Raw genomic sequence first — 15,545 nt, forward strand, 5'->3', positions numbered from 1 at the left:
AATTCCATGTTAGGCTATAGTCTGCTGTTACATCACAGAGTTAATTGAGCATACTCAGAATATTTAATGTTATTGTAATTGAGTTCATTCTTGTCAAGTGGTAGCACTAGAACAGGTCTGTCCATATGCTTCCATTATATAAATCACTTAATCTGGTGTTTTGGCAGCTTTTCAGAATTTGCTTTTGCTTGATTACTCAGGAGCTATCTGCTGTTTATCTCCTGTTTGTGGATGCAAAGACCCATTTAACCAGCTATTGTCATAGTCACACATTTATAATATCACTCTAAAAAAAGTGCTTATGCTTAAAAAGGGGAAATCTTCTCATGGACAGCCTGCATTTTTAAACAGCAAGACCGGCCATATGATTCAAACGGTATTAAAAAAACAAAACAAGAGACACATACATTTATATATTAAATAACTACATCCAGCATAGCCTATAAATCCTCCCGCAGCACAACAAAACGATTTGACGCCCTGTGATGGGTCCCTTGCCAAAAGTTATGAGGCACTGAGTCAGAATTTATTCTCAGGTTTCCAGATTTCAAAGTCATCGCTAGTGGGAATTTCAAACTGAAATCGCAAGCACAGACAAAATATATATTGCAAAGGCTGCAATATGGGAATTTGTCAGTTTCAGCTTCATGCTACTTAGTGGGTAAAGTGGTGCCAATCAGAATTGGCTGCCAGACAGATCTCCCTGAAGCCCCAAAAATACAATGCGAGGAAAATACTTACTGTCATGGGAATGTGGGAGATTTTCCTGCGAGCAACCTTTTACATCACACAAGGTTCTACGTGTTCTTTTTGAATCTCAAAATCGTCGTGAAAGACAAATCATCTCATTCAGATACATTTACTTTCCTTGAAAGTTTTTTAAAACAGTCAAAGTTGCAATATGGAGCAGAGTTTCATGTCGTCTTAGAGCACAGCTGTCAGTGGGACACGTGGCAACAGGGAACAGTCATAGACCCATTCAGCAAAATGACAGTAATGTCAGTTACATTGTGATACCTGAATTTAGCTAAACATTCGCCACCATAAACTGCTGAGTCGGTGACTGCGTTTTGTTGCTCGTGAGATCAACTTTTTAATATTTCTTTTTATAAAGGAAGAAAAGGTGCAATTTCCTCTGTGAGAAGTTATATTGCGCCTTTATTTCATTGTCTGGGTTGAACGTACAGATCTCTGTTGTGACCTGGAGTTCAAATTCAGAATGACAATATTATATTCAAGGTAAGGATGTGCTGTATTGTTGCTGTTCATATTACAGAGCCATGGCCAGGGCCATGGATTCTAATTTGCACAATGATGAAGGGTCAGTGAGTCAGGCCGACTGGACTATTCATCTGAAGGACCCCTCTGCTCGTGCACTATGGGAGGGGCGGATCGGATAACGGATCGGCTAGCGGTGACTATAGGGCCAATCTATTTAATTCAATTCTACGTCTTTACTTTATATACTAGAATTCCTGTTTAGGTTTTGACCAGTTTGTTTCTGCATTAAAAAGTTTTCCTCTTTAGTTGTAATTTTCTGTTCATTTGTTATTATTATAATGATAAACAATAAGACAAATTAAGTTAATTTATATCCATTTGTTGATTTGTTACATTTAGTTTGACAGAGTCAGGAAAGCGATGAATGATCCCAGCCACTTACACACAGTGAGGCGTACAGCTTAAACACTGGTCTCAGATCAGCATATCGGCCGATACACAAAGCCCACGGATCAGTATCGGGATCTGACTGAAAAGGTTTTATCGGGGAATCTAGCCGTGGAACTATATGTCGTCCCCCTCAAATTGCCTTCTGGCTGTATTTGTAAAAAAACAACGTACACGTTTGTTGTGGGTCTGTTGTGGGTTATTATTATGTTTTCTTGTGCAGGATGGCTTTTATATTTCCTTAGAAACGTATGCTTATCACTCGATTTCTCCAAAGTACTGACGAAAACAAATACATCAGGAGAGAAAGGTGGCGCAACTGTAACAGATGACCTTTCATTTATTTTCCAATATTATTCTGTGGGAGGTGTCACACTGAATAATGACCTTATTGATTTGTGTTGCACACCTTAATGTTTAACCCTTTGAGCCCACACCCTAAGGGTGAGGGCTGTTAACATGATACCTGTTGGATAAAGTCCTTAACTTAGACCGTTAATACCCACTGCTACGCTCTCGATAATTAGCATGGCAATCATGCAGCATGTAATCTGACTATATCACTATATGCCATGTACCCAAACAATGTGGATCATGTGACTGAGAAAGCTGATGTGTTACTATGGCAACATCATCTAGTGGCAGCTGCGAGGAACAGTCTTACTTCCTCCAGATCAGTTGGTTTTTCTTTTCTTTTCAACACATGACATTTGTAGAGAAAATCTTCCTTTTACAAAGAATAAAGAATAAAATAAAGAATAAAATCATTAACATTGGACTGTTGAAAACTGATTGTTTGAATCAGGTAGATGGTTGAAGTATCCAGAGTCAGACCTGTAGGTCATCATCTCTTGGTTGGTAATGGGGTGGGGTACAAATTAATAAAATGTGACGTAAAAGCAGCTTTCAAGTGCTGAAACATGAAGGCAGGGCTTCCACCTTTACATCAACTGACAGCAGTCATTACCTGCGTTGTCTACTGCCCACTCACTCTTCTGTAAGAGAGGCTAAATGGAGTCTAGTCAGGGAGACTGCTTCATGTGGAATATTCTAATCCTCCCTCAAAGCAATGCCTCTTGGCTCCGATTCACTCATATGCGTCCATTTACTTCTGCAATCCTGTCCACACAGGAGCCACAGTTGTACCGACTAGTTGACTCTTTGTGTATGGAGGATGTAATATACGGAAACTGAACCAATCAAAGAGATGAAGAGAATAAAGTAAAAAACAATGCACTTTGTTATATGTGTTTCCCTTTGGCGTGGGCATTCATTGTGTCATAATAATATTATTTAGCCTTTTGTCTTGAATAGCTGAATTAGCTTTTTTTAAATCTTCCACACACTGCAAATATATAACTAAATGGAATCGATAGGAAGTCGATGGGGTTCATTCATAGGGTGTATGCAAATATGGACGCAGTCTCCACGTTGCACCCAGAGGTTTCTGAAGATCCGTAGTCAACGAAGCCCAAAGTGCAGCTTCACTCTCCGGCCGACGACGAAGCCTTACTCTGCATGGCAGAGCAGACAGCTAGCAGCTAGCGACCTGATACGGCATCCACTGCATGTCACTCAAAGCAGCCACGCCCTCAATTGTGCCGAACAGTTGAAAAGAACAGGAATATTCGCTATAGAGATCAAATTGTCTTCTGGACCGTGCTGTGTTTGGAGGCGGCTGTAGCTCATGGGGAGCGTGGTCGTCCTGAGAGCACAAAGTAGCCGGTTCGATCCCTGGTCTACCCCTAGTTCGCGTGTCCTTGAGCAAGACACTGAACCCCCAGTTGCTCCCTGGGTTGCTCCCCACCTCATGGTAGCCCACTGCTCCCTAGTTATTAAGGATGGGTTAAATGCACAGACCAATTCCCCCACGGGGATTATTAAAGGACACTTTCTTCTTCTTAAACATGCTCGCTTCTGCTGCAAAGCTGGTCCTTTTAACACACAGGTCTTTGGGGATCACGTGGCCATTCAAACAACTGCATTTCTTGGCACTTCCTCCTTGGCTTCATTTCTCAGCACCGAGGTTTGCCCTTGGGCTCATCCCCTAAGCGTATAATATCATACACTGTATAAAATAGAAGTGGAAGGGGCCAAATATGATAACGCTACCTTATAATGCAGTATAATCAATAATAGCACCAGCAGGTTACAGCCTCTTGACTTCAGCCGAATCAATAGCTCTCCAACACAGACATGCCTGGGCGTTGTACTGCTTATTGCATTTCAGCGTAAAGGGAGTTAAAATGACAGATCGGCAGGCAAGGGAGTCGGATGTGATGAGCAGGAACAGCTCAAGCGCTGCACTAGTTACAAAACACACACAATCAGGCCAGTGCATGTGGGACGCCGTCTCCGGATCTACTCGGGAGCTAATGAGCAAAATGCCAAACAGCTGTGCAGGGAGCTGGATGATGACAGTGGTGTATCTGTAGTGGACAGGTGCGGTAGTGCAGGCTCTGGTGATGAGGAGGAGCGAGGCGAAGCACCAGAACGACAGAGGCAGAAGATCCAGATTAATCATGAAACGTCAATGATTACAAGTGACAGCCCATTCGCTAGTCATGAAGAGCACTACTCAGCCTTTGAAAAGGACGTGTCTACAGTGGCTCTAGAGGAGTTTTGTCAGTTTTGACACAATTGGAGAGTTTTTAAGAGAGAGAGAGAGAGAGAGAGAGAGAGAGAGAGATTGTGTTAGAAACTGGGCCGCGGAGTTGAAAGGATGTGGGCTTTTAACCAGCACAACGGAGCTTATGAATGGATGCATTAAGAGAACTGCACACGCTGAAAATATTTTTTACATTTTTTTTTATACATGTTTGTGCCCATCGAGCATATGAGATTCTTTCTCTGGCTGAAGGAGTTTAAGAACTGCCGCTCCCGGCATACATAAAAGAGATAATAATTTACTGATACGGCTCTTCGAGACTTTTCATAATTCTATTATGGATCAAATTCGGATTATGCAAAAGCTCATTTCAAGGTGCTTGTGTGCCAAAGTCCGTGTTCCTGGGAGGTTGACTTAAAGTTGTGTGTGAACCAGTGTAACCCAAAAGTCAGGATATCTATGCGTACATAACCCACGTAATTGCGAGACAGGACGTTCAAAGCTGCCTCGATGGAAGAGGAAGTTGGGGTGGACGGACAGGTCAAACGAACGACTTTCACCAAGGAGAAAGCTGTTTGTGTGCCGCGTGAGACGAAAACACAACGTTGACTTACTTTACCTTACTTTTGTTATGTAACTTACAAACTTAACTAACGCCATGTGTGTAAGCAACCCTGTCTCCTAAAAATTACGTTCCCCCAGAACTAATACGCATTCCCAATTACGTTTGATCAGAAACGTATTTCCTCCCTGATTATGTTTGTGTTTGACGTATTACACATGTTGATTATACACGTATACGTTGATTGAACACATATGTTGATTATACACATATTTTTGTTTTATTGTTTTTATGTTTGACATATTACAAATACGTTTATAATCGTGTGTTATTGTTTTCTTGCTAAACTCTGAGGAGAAAAAGAAAAAAAGGATTCCCTCAGTAGCGGCAAGCGAAGCGGGGCAGGGTGAGGCCGGTGACGGGAGCGTCGCACTGGGAGCGGGAGCCGGTCACAACGGGGGCCGGTCTGAAGACCGCTTCCCGCCGGTGTGAGACCGGTAACAGCCTCTGTCGTGGTGCCTTCAGTCTTCTCTGAGTCGGGTTGTTTGGGAGTGCAGCCCAAAGTGTGTGATGAACTCCATCTAGTGCAGTAAACCACTGCGGTCAACTCAGCAGACACTCTGATCTCTGTGGTCAAATCAGCTGCAGCATCTGACGTGAAACAGATTCAAACGGGCGGAAGAGCCACGGGACACAACATCCGCTTTTCAAAATACTAACTGATATGAATGTGTTGAGAACATTTCTGACCACATCCACACATATTTACTGTACCAGTACGTTTGTGTTTGACATATTACAACATTTCTGTATGACCAGTACAGTAAAGATGTTTGGATATGGTCAGAAATGTTCTCAACAAATCCATATCAGACAGTATTTTGAACAGGGGTACACTGTATAATTTTTAGGAGACAAGGTTGATGTAAGTTACATAACAAATTGTACTTATTTGAATCCAAACCACATTCTTTTCCTCAACCGAACCAAGTATTTTCGTTTTTCCTAAACGGCTTCTGCACTGCGGGGGCTGCCGCCTGGGCACTGAGCGCTCGCGTTGCTGTACATTCGTAGGAGAGTGCCCGAAAACACGAGAAATGAGGATACTTTGCATTATTTGTTACCATGGGCTGTGAGGGAGTAGATAAAAGGAGGAACAGTGTGAGCAGGGTGGCCGATAGAGTGTGTGGATGAGCCACCTCCATTGAACTCCTGCCATCCAGAGCAGTGATACTCGACACTCCCCAACAAGCTGGTCATGCACTTATTCTGTCTCTTGTTTAATACCCCCCCCCCCCCCCCCCCCCCCACCACCTCCCCCCCCCCCCCCCACACACACTGGGCCTTTGGCCAGCGCTGCTCAATTTTCAGGGAATTGTCACATCTTCTCAGTTCAAAGACTGGGAGCACTAGTAGCAGATTTTCAACTCACATCACCTTAGCTTACATGTAGCATTTTGGTGTGGAAAGGAAAACAAAATGTACCTTTTTGGTACCGCACAGGAGTGCAGGAGGATATGCCCGAAAACAGAAATGACAGTTTATGTCGTGACAGATAGCTTGAAGATGAATGCTGAGGGAGGAAGGGAGGGAATTGCACACTCACAAAATGTACCTGTTCACCTGCTCCGTCTGTCTGTAACAACTGCTGTCTGCTTGATGCACTACTCTAGGCTCTCCTGTGTGCTTTCACACAGCTGCGGGGAAGTCACTCGCATTTTTCACGTGTCAACAGGCAAGCGAGTTCAGACTGACACCCTCAAATCTGTTGCAAATCTGATGAAGCAAGCACCATTTTCAGCAAGGTGGCTCCTCAGATGTAATTAAGCTAATTATAATGAGGGAATTTTTTTTATAATTATATTTATATATATAAATGGGAAGTGATGATTGTGAGGAGACTGTGAAATTGTGAAATTGAATAAACAAGGATGAGCGATTTTTGTCTTTGAGCCACAAGCATATGCTCTCCAAAGAAAACAGACCGGGGTTCTTTCATTTGGCATCTCGGCCGCGGACATATGCCTGGAATAAGTGGAAGAAAAAACCCGAAACAACAGAAGTGACTCGATCCATTTCACACACTGTACGATCCTCGCTGGAAGTGGGAAAGATTGGCACGTGATAAATCAGCACGGCGCTCGAGTGTTTTGCATGAGATGGCGGAAGGGAACATTAAATCAAGCTCGATTTGCTAATTGACTTTCTGCAAGTTCCTTATCCCTGTGCATTCTGGCTGCAAGCATTTTCCATGCATAAATAAAAATTATTGTCCCAACAACAACAAAAAAGGCCCATTGCCAGAAACTCTATCAAGAGCGTATTGTTGTAATGCATGGCTTTGGAGGCCGTTACTTGTGGCGGCACGTCCCTCCTGCTCCAGCTCTGCACTGCCTCTTATAGTCCGTCATTTTGTTGAATCATACAAAGGCAGCCAGATAAATCAGTTAGAATTTGAGCAACGTCAGCAGAGCTGCGTGGAAGGAGGGGTGCAGTGATGTGAAATGCGGGAGAGCTGACCTTGAAGGAATGTTCAATTTGTGTTAGCGGCGGGGGCCAAATTCAGGGGGATGCCAAAAAAGAAAATCCAGTGGTTAAGCATAATGTTAAAATCTGCGACATGAGAATGAAATAACTTTAAATGACATGATCGTGAGACAAAAGCATTACTACTTCTAGAAACGTATTGCTGCGCTTCAGTCGACCCTTGCCGTTTTCCCCGTGACATTTATCATGTATAAAGCAAAGGAATCAGTTGGTTCCCTTTTCATTCAGCCTCACAACCAGAGACATAAGTAGAAAGTCACTCTGGTATGTTTAATGTAAACACCTGAGCCTTCCAACGAGATATCAATGAAAATTTATTGGAGCGCACTCAAGGACAATTGACATACTGCTGGAATATCTCTCTTTAGTCTGGTGGAGGAGAAGTAATGATGAGAAATTCTTCCGCGAAAAAGTGTCACCCCGGCAGCGCCTACCTAGAAGTAGAGGATGTGGGAGCATGGGAGTCATTGCTATGGAAACAAGCACAACACTGAGAGAAAAGAAGCATGCACAGGGCATATTATGAAAGCAGGAGCAAGAGGAAAGAACGCTCTAATTGATTGGTGCTGATGGAAGTTGCAGAAAAATACCTGATTCCCTTTTCTTCTTCTTTTTATGCAGGTCACACGTGTGCAGTGCATTTATTTCCCCATGTCCAAGGCGGGACAAATAGTTGTTGTAACAAAAGTCAACAATGTTGTGCAGAGACAATGGATTAAAAGAAAAGCCTGGAGGCAGGAGCTCTGGATGCCCGGTGCCAATTCAGCACCGACTGAAGGGACATCTCGTTAAATTGATCCTGGAGGAGCATGAAGCACTTCTGAGCGCCATAACGTCAGCCTTTATCGCCTGTTCATTTTATTTATTATTTATAAGTTGCTCTTGAATTACTTATTGCACCACGTTTTTTTTTTTAAAGTAAGAGTAAACTAAATATTAGAAAGACATATCTTTGCCCTTTAATAAAGTACAGCAGGATCCATAGGCCATCTTAATTTGTATTATTTCTTTCTCCAGTGAATTTTGAATTTGAGGCGGAATTGAGCTTTTTAACTCTGTACTCGAGAGACAGAGCATAATGACCAGCATGACCACCAGGGTAATTTGATTTATTTCAATTCACTTCTGTGCCCCTGTCATCTAGAAAAATGCTGTCATCTTGGAGGAACATTTTAGCTAGAATAACCACGCTTTCCTAAATATTGGAGAAGCAAAATAGTGTTAGAGTGCAGTGGATGAATCGTGGCCATTGGAAAGCCAGCACAGCCAATATCACACATGGTTGGCTTTGTTATTAAGATGAGATATCTATGGGGGGAGAGGGAGGGAGCAGAAGTGGACGGACATTAGAATGTCAGGAGTTGAAAGTCTGGGAGGAAACCTGATAAAAAGGACTGGCTTTAACTTGCAGAAGAGAGAGATATTACTAACATTACCAAAAGCACATTTGTAGCTACTAAAGCTTTCAGAAATTGTTGAAGGAAGTCGTTGCATATCTTAGAAATGGATCTTTTGAAGCAGCTCTGGGAACAATTTGCCTGTAGAAAGGTACTTGTGAGTTTGTTAACGGCTGGTGACGTTAATCACACGTCATCCTGCTATTTCTGAGAGTGTTTCTTGTGACTAACAACTTTGATGCCTTGACACTAAATTAGTCAAAGGATATTTAAAACCAGGTTGAAATTTGAAGAATATACTACAAGGTCAGTTAAGTAGCTGATCCAGAGCTTTCTTTCATATCCTTTTCCCCCGATGTCATGGGATTTGTTCCCCAGTTCCTTTTACCCTTTTGTAAACCACCCTGGTTTTAGGCCCTTTCCTCGAAAATTGCATACCCAAACTAAAAAAGGTGTGTCTGTGCAACCACTAGGGCTATTTGAATAATAATGATAAAAGGTACACATGTGAGATTTTGTTCAGATGTGTAAATGTCAGTGCATATGTTACTGGGCAAGAGTAAATGAAGATGACACAGAAACAAATGAAAAGGTTTCAGATCCAAAAAAAGCACTTTCATGATAATTATTTATTTGAAATGATGCAGCTGTAAGGTCCAACTCTTTGGGCACAGTTGCACGCATCTGTGACATTTAAATTTTTTCATGTACCAAACCATATATTTCACTTGTATATTACTTATGGTGTTCAATAGATCCAAATACAGCAGTTTGGGGCTTTTTTTCATAAAGCAAGCTATGATTTACAGTTTTTTTTTTTCGAGGTCAAGAATGGACTTTGAACCTCAGGTTTTAAGTCAACATGAACACAATTAATGACCCTGATATAAAATGACAAGCTTGCAAAGTTCTGGACGTGCACTGGAGCCGCATGGTACCAGCCCTGTTGGGATTGCTCAGGTTTTTGACAGCAAGCTGACTTACAAAGTTGTTGTCATAGTGCCACATTGGGACACTCGGCTTTGCGCTACAAACACACACACCCTTAACTGCCGGCCACTTAAGCAGTGAGGTGATCAGAGGGAATGGGTTTACCCAGTGTGAGAGGTTTGTCACTGAAACTGAATTAGGCCAAATTGATGGTATTACTCCTCCGGTTGTACTACCGGGACAGTGTAAATCACTCCGCTGCTGAGCAATATAAAAGAAGTCAGCCAATGGATTAAAGCCACTCTGGCTATGAACTACTGTTTTCTCGTTTCAAGCTCCGCAAATATGACATTTGTAAAGAACAGGACCCTTGAAGCTAAAGCAGCAATCATCCTTATAGCATATACCGGCCCATTCCATACCGCGACTGTTGTCTGCCAGGGGCTGAATAATAGTGTGTTTTGATAAGAGCCTGTGTGCCACCGGCGTATTATGAGGCAGCTAATAGGTTTTACTTGCTTTCATCTGCAATTCAAAGGATTTTGCTGTACGAACATAATAATTTGCCTCCTCTGTCCTAATGCCTCCGTTATGTCTCATGAGTAAATGCAGATTTAACACGCATTCAGTCATTCTGGATTTCAAGGCAGAGGGGGGTAGTTTAAAGTTGTGTCCTTTTTATAATCCAGTCTCACCCCTCATCTCCACACCTATTTTCCTCTTTAGTGCTCCCTGGCCTCGGCGGGTTGTGGCATTGCTGGACAAATCCAATAAGATTCTTCGCAGGCTCAAATCAGATTAGTTTAATCCAGTGTAAAGCAGGAACCAAACGTACTTCCTCTCAATATCGAGCATCGGAATCCTGACCGAACAATGACAGCACTTAATAGCGGCTTACGATTAAGCATATACAGTATACAAACACAGAAGCAATATATGCTCTGTTTTTTAAGGAACCGTCCAGCATCACTACTCGCCTCACGCATCACTAAGCTGTGTGTGCTACTTGTCAGGGGGCTGGGGAAGTTGGATAAACACTGCAAGGTTGTTCGAGTATTATGTTCAAAGGAAACCAGTCCGTGTCCGGATTGTGCTGACGCACGAGTCCCACAGCGTGTAGAACACTTTTTTCCAGACATTTTTACAAATACTGTAATATAAAGGGTGAAATCGGCACATTCTGGCAGAGAGCTTCCTCAACAAATTAGGGTTAACAGATAGCCTCCTGCCTTTTTCTTTTACACCCCGGTTCCTCATTGTTCGTCAGCCTCCCAGTCTAGCAATTCACAGAGACACTGTTTTAATCACCTTGTAATATTGCCTCAGCTCTGCTCCTTCTTCCTAAGCTTAGTCATTCCCCTCTCTGTGGCATTTCATTCATCCTCATGGCATCGATTTGAGATGAAGAACGCGGGCGGACTCTAACGACTCCCCCAAAATTATTCATATGTTTATTGAAAGGCTTGTAAAGCTCCCTCCAACACCCCCCACTGCCACCGCCTTCCCATTCCACACTCTGCGATAAATTCGAGGTTTCGAGACAGGTGATTTGAATGATTTATATCTTCCCTTACTTACACATTGCTTTGGTTTCCTTGTTAATGTAAAGCACTGTGGTGTATCGCGGCACTTTGCTGATTGGAGATCCACTTCAGCTGAATGCCTTTGCTGGGGCCGGGTGCTGTGGGTTATGCATTTTAGCTGTTTAGCTATTGAATATCTGCAAACTTTAAGGAGGCTGCAGGACTCTGCCTATGTTCCGTTTGCATGTAAATTACATTTGATCATCGCTACAGGGAAAATAAGACATACAATTATGAAAAGCCTTTGGTTAAGAATTAAATGTCATGCTGGATGTGCCGATGATGATATGGCTTGCGAGGATACTTACATCGCCATTAGTTTTGTCCTTTTCCTCTCTGGTACTTCCACTTCTGGATGACCTCAGGGCTCCCTTTGTATTTGCCTCACATAGGGTCCAGTTGTCAGTGGACATACGGTAATGATGCCCAGACAGGGTTTGGTAAGTGGTCAGACAGCTGCGAACGGCCAAGCAGATGGACTGATGTACCCTTTACTGAGCTGAATGTCATTGGCTGGCATTTCCCACCATGCCTCATGGATAAGACAGCTGAAAATGGCCCCGAGCATGAAGGAGAGGCCCACCTCTGTCTGAAAATGTACACAGAAAGAAATAGTTGTGATCAGATGCATTGGACACTGATCGTGCATTTCCTTTGGAACAACTTCGTAGGAAAGGCTCCTTGTAAAAAAGAAAAACATGTTTTATGTGACTATAAAGGAGCACTACAGAGAGGTTCATGGCCGTGTGTGCTATAAAGTAGGTTTCGGAGTAGGTTTGTTTATTTGATGTCGGTCAGCCGTGGTCGAGGGGGGCATACCTGTGATGTCTGGAGTGTCAAGAGCCTTCCAAATGCTCACTTCATAAAATGGCCACATGCAAACTTTTAACTTTCTGGAGGGTCCGCTCCAGACTGTACCTTGCACCCCCGACGCTCAAACATATTTATGCCAAAATGGGCCAAGTTTAACTTTTGTAAAAAGCAGCCTAGGCTCAGTAAGATACGGCATCTGGGAACCGCAAATGTCCGTACAATAACTTTATCCATCCAGTGGATGTTGAAAAATCTCGTAGGATCGGTGCAAACTTTGACCTGATGGTGAGTAAAAGTCAGGAGATCACCAAGGTTACTGGGATTCATCGTCTGGGGACCATGAATGTTTGAACCAAGTTCCATTCAATGACTGAGCTCTATGAGTCTGGTGGACCTTTGAAATTCTTTGCCCATATTTGGATGTCTATGACCTCAGCAAGACAGGTGGTAAGTGGTATTCCCAAATCCGAGCTTTAAATGCTCCTCCAGCAACCACTGATCCAAAAAATAAATATAAAAGGCCGTACCTTTTCTCATTCAGAAATTGTTAGCCAATGACGAGACAAACAACGCCAGTTGTAAGGCCTTTCTGTTACACAGAAAAGAAAAGTGTTTATACGGCTAGTGGAGGGACGATAAGGTCTAAGTGTTTTTATCCCACTCCCTTCTTTAATTTGGAGACTGCCGTTGGCAGTAGCAATAACTGTAGATTAGCAGTAGGGGGATTTCTCTGGGGAGAGAGGCTGCAGAGGAAATCGTTCCAGGCCGTTCCTCAGCAAATGTTTTTCTTTCCAAAGGCCAGATCTCTCTGCTTCATTGTCTTCGCAGCCCCCGTATTTCCCTCCAGTTTTACGGCTCTTCGGAGGGACAATTTGTGTGTTGGGCCCTGGTTTTATTTGTTGGTGCTCGGCGAAGGGTAGGAGAGGACGTCAAATGAAACCCATTAATCACCTCACGGGCTATAAGAGATAATTGTGAAGGGAGAGCGAGAAAGACTTTGAGAGAGGGAGAATGAGTGAGCGGGAAAGGAGAGGTAAGCGAGGGAAAAGAGTCGAGGGAGAGCAAACAAAAATAAATCAGTGAGCGTGGTGTGGGGATTCTTACATATAACCGCCTTTGCCTTCAATTTCCTCACTCACTCACTCCTCCTCCCGCCGCGCTGGGAGTGGGTTGATTGAGTGCCGGTGAAAAGTGAAATATTAGAGTAAATACATGACTTTTCAAGCCCCCATGATGCTCAATTGATGCCACCTTGTACCATCTGTTAAAATTACACAGCCGCATTGAACCTAAATTTAGAGTCAACTGACATGGCACAGACACATACTTTATGAATGAATTGTGATGCTGTGGACTCGCTCTGAAACAAAGCAACAATAAACACGGCACCTGCTGTGAGTGATACTGTTACTCTTTGGGACAATCAATCACAACGATGGTCAAACAGCCGTAACTCCTTATAATTATAATATACTGTATACGTAACACATATAATGTGGTACAAGTATCTTTCTTTCAAGTTTTTCCTTTTTTTTTAGACTTGGGGTTAATCATCTTTTCTTTTTTTTATGTATGGCTTTATCTGTAAATATATAAAATATATATATATATATGGCTACCTGTTGTTAGCTGAGCATTCGTGCTGGCATGTGGATTTGTTTGTTCATATTGTCTGCAGTACAGTAAATGACTAAATAAATCACATGAGAAGATGAACAAATATGTTTCATACCGGAGACGTGAACGGGTCGTGTTGGAGAGCCTAAAATTAAATGCAAATGGGTGATAGAATGAAGCATTTCTCAAATTATCTCATCCTCCCCTGCCAACTCCCCCTGAACCTCTGAAGAACTAAAAATGTAATTTACATAATTAGTCAACACAGCAGACAGACGTCCACACAGTTCACTAGATTAGTTACAAAAAGATTCGCTCCATTAAAAAAAACTTCTTTTGTATTATTCTTTCTCAATATTCAAATAAGGCACATTTACAGTGTAATGTGAGCATTTGCAGGAGGAATTAACAGTTAAGCGATGCAATCAATCAGTTCAATTAAATTCCACAAACTTTAACAACCCTTCAGGGGCGTGTAAAGGCTGGCTTCAAATCACACAGTTCACCAGTTTAAATGTGCTCTGGAAACTCCTGTTGCGTTGTGTTCAACTTTCCACATTTCTGTATATGCTTAGGGGTTTTGTACTGGCAGTGCATTAAATAATCATCCGTCTGATCTTTTTTCTCCATTTTATAGGATTTCTTAAAAGAAACTTATTCACTGGGCGTGTCAGCTACCCAGAGTTTAGCGGCACATCCGCAGGGGACTTTAACATCACGACGGCTCGATTTCACTGTTTGGAAGACATTCACATTATTGACATAGAACTAAACCTGCTTTGTAATAATAATAATAATAATAATAATAATAATAATAATAATTTAAAAAAAACACACACAGAAATCTCAATGTCTACAATCTCAGACCTTTTAACCATAGAAATGTTGAGCGAATATGGTTACGTTATTTTCATTGTGTTGTTTTTGTCTGAATTGCGTTGGTCCTTGTGTAGCTTTATGCTGCTCACTGACATTATTGAAGGTGGGCGTGTCTCTCTGCTCCCATCCCTGTTTTTTTCAACAGGTACGTGTTGGGTGATTTTCACCCGGCATTAGTGATAGAAGATGAACAGATTTCGGGTGGACATTACCATTGCAGGGAGACTGTTTCTTCACCAGACAAAGCTCACATGTCCCAGGAACGGGTGGACCAAAGAACAAGTTCATAGCTCCATTATTTCTATTTTTAATAATTTTTTATTGACAATTCCCTAATTTTTCACTTGATTTTGAGCCATTTTTCAGGGTCCCCCCCATGATGTTTATCGAGAAGTTCTATAGGGTAGAATAAAAGAAGAGTACTTTAATTTGCCTTGTATTGTATTTGATATAATGTGATGAGAAGTATATTTTATTAAGTCATTATATTAGGTTAAATATAACCAACGTTAGTGATGGTGTCAATATTTATTTCGTTAGGGTTCTAGGGTTAAGTGTCAGTTCAATACGCTCCCTCGTGATGTAGAGATGACTGTGGTGACTGAGAATGACTTATACTCATTTATCCAGGTTGTTAATTTAAGTTTTGAGCTGAGCTACAAACAATGACACACTAGCTAATCAGGAAGTGTAATACTTTACTTTTAGTTATTACACCTTCAAAAAGTAGTATTATTATTTTACCTATTACTTTGTATGAAAAGTAATTAGTTAAGTTTCACATTGTTTTACTATATTACATTCGCTAGGAGTCAAAACCAAAGTTAGCTTGCTAGTGTAGAAAGTTGAATCTTTAATTTCTGACTATAGCAACAGTCGCAGAAAAAAAAAAAAAAAAAACACAATGCGAGTACCACAGGAATGTTTGTAAAATCTTTATA

The sequence above is a fragment of the Taurulus bubalis genome (assembly GCF_910589615.1).
Source record: "Taurulus bubalis genome assembly, chromosome: 11".
In the NCBI taxonomy this organism is placed as follows: Eukaryota; Metazoa; Chordata; class Actinopteri; order Perciformes; family Cottidae; genus Taurulus; species Taurulus bubalis.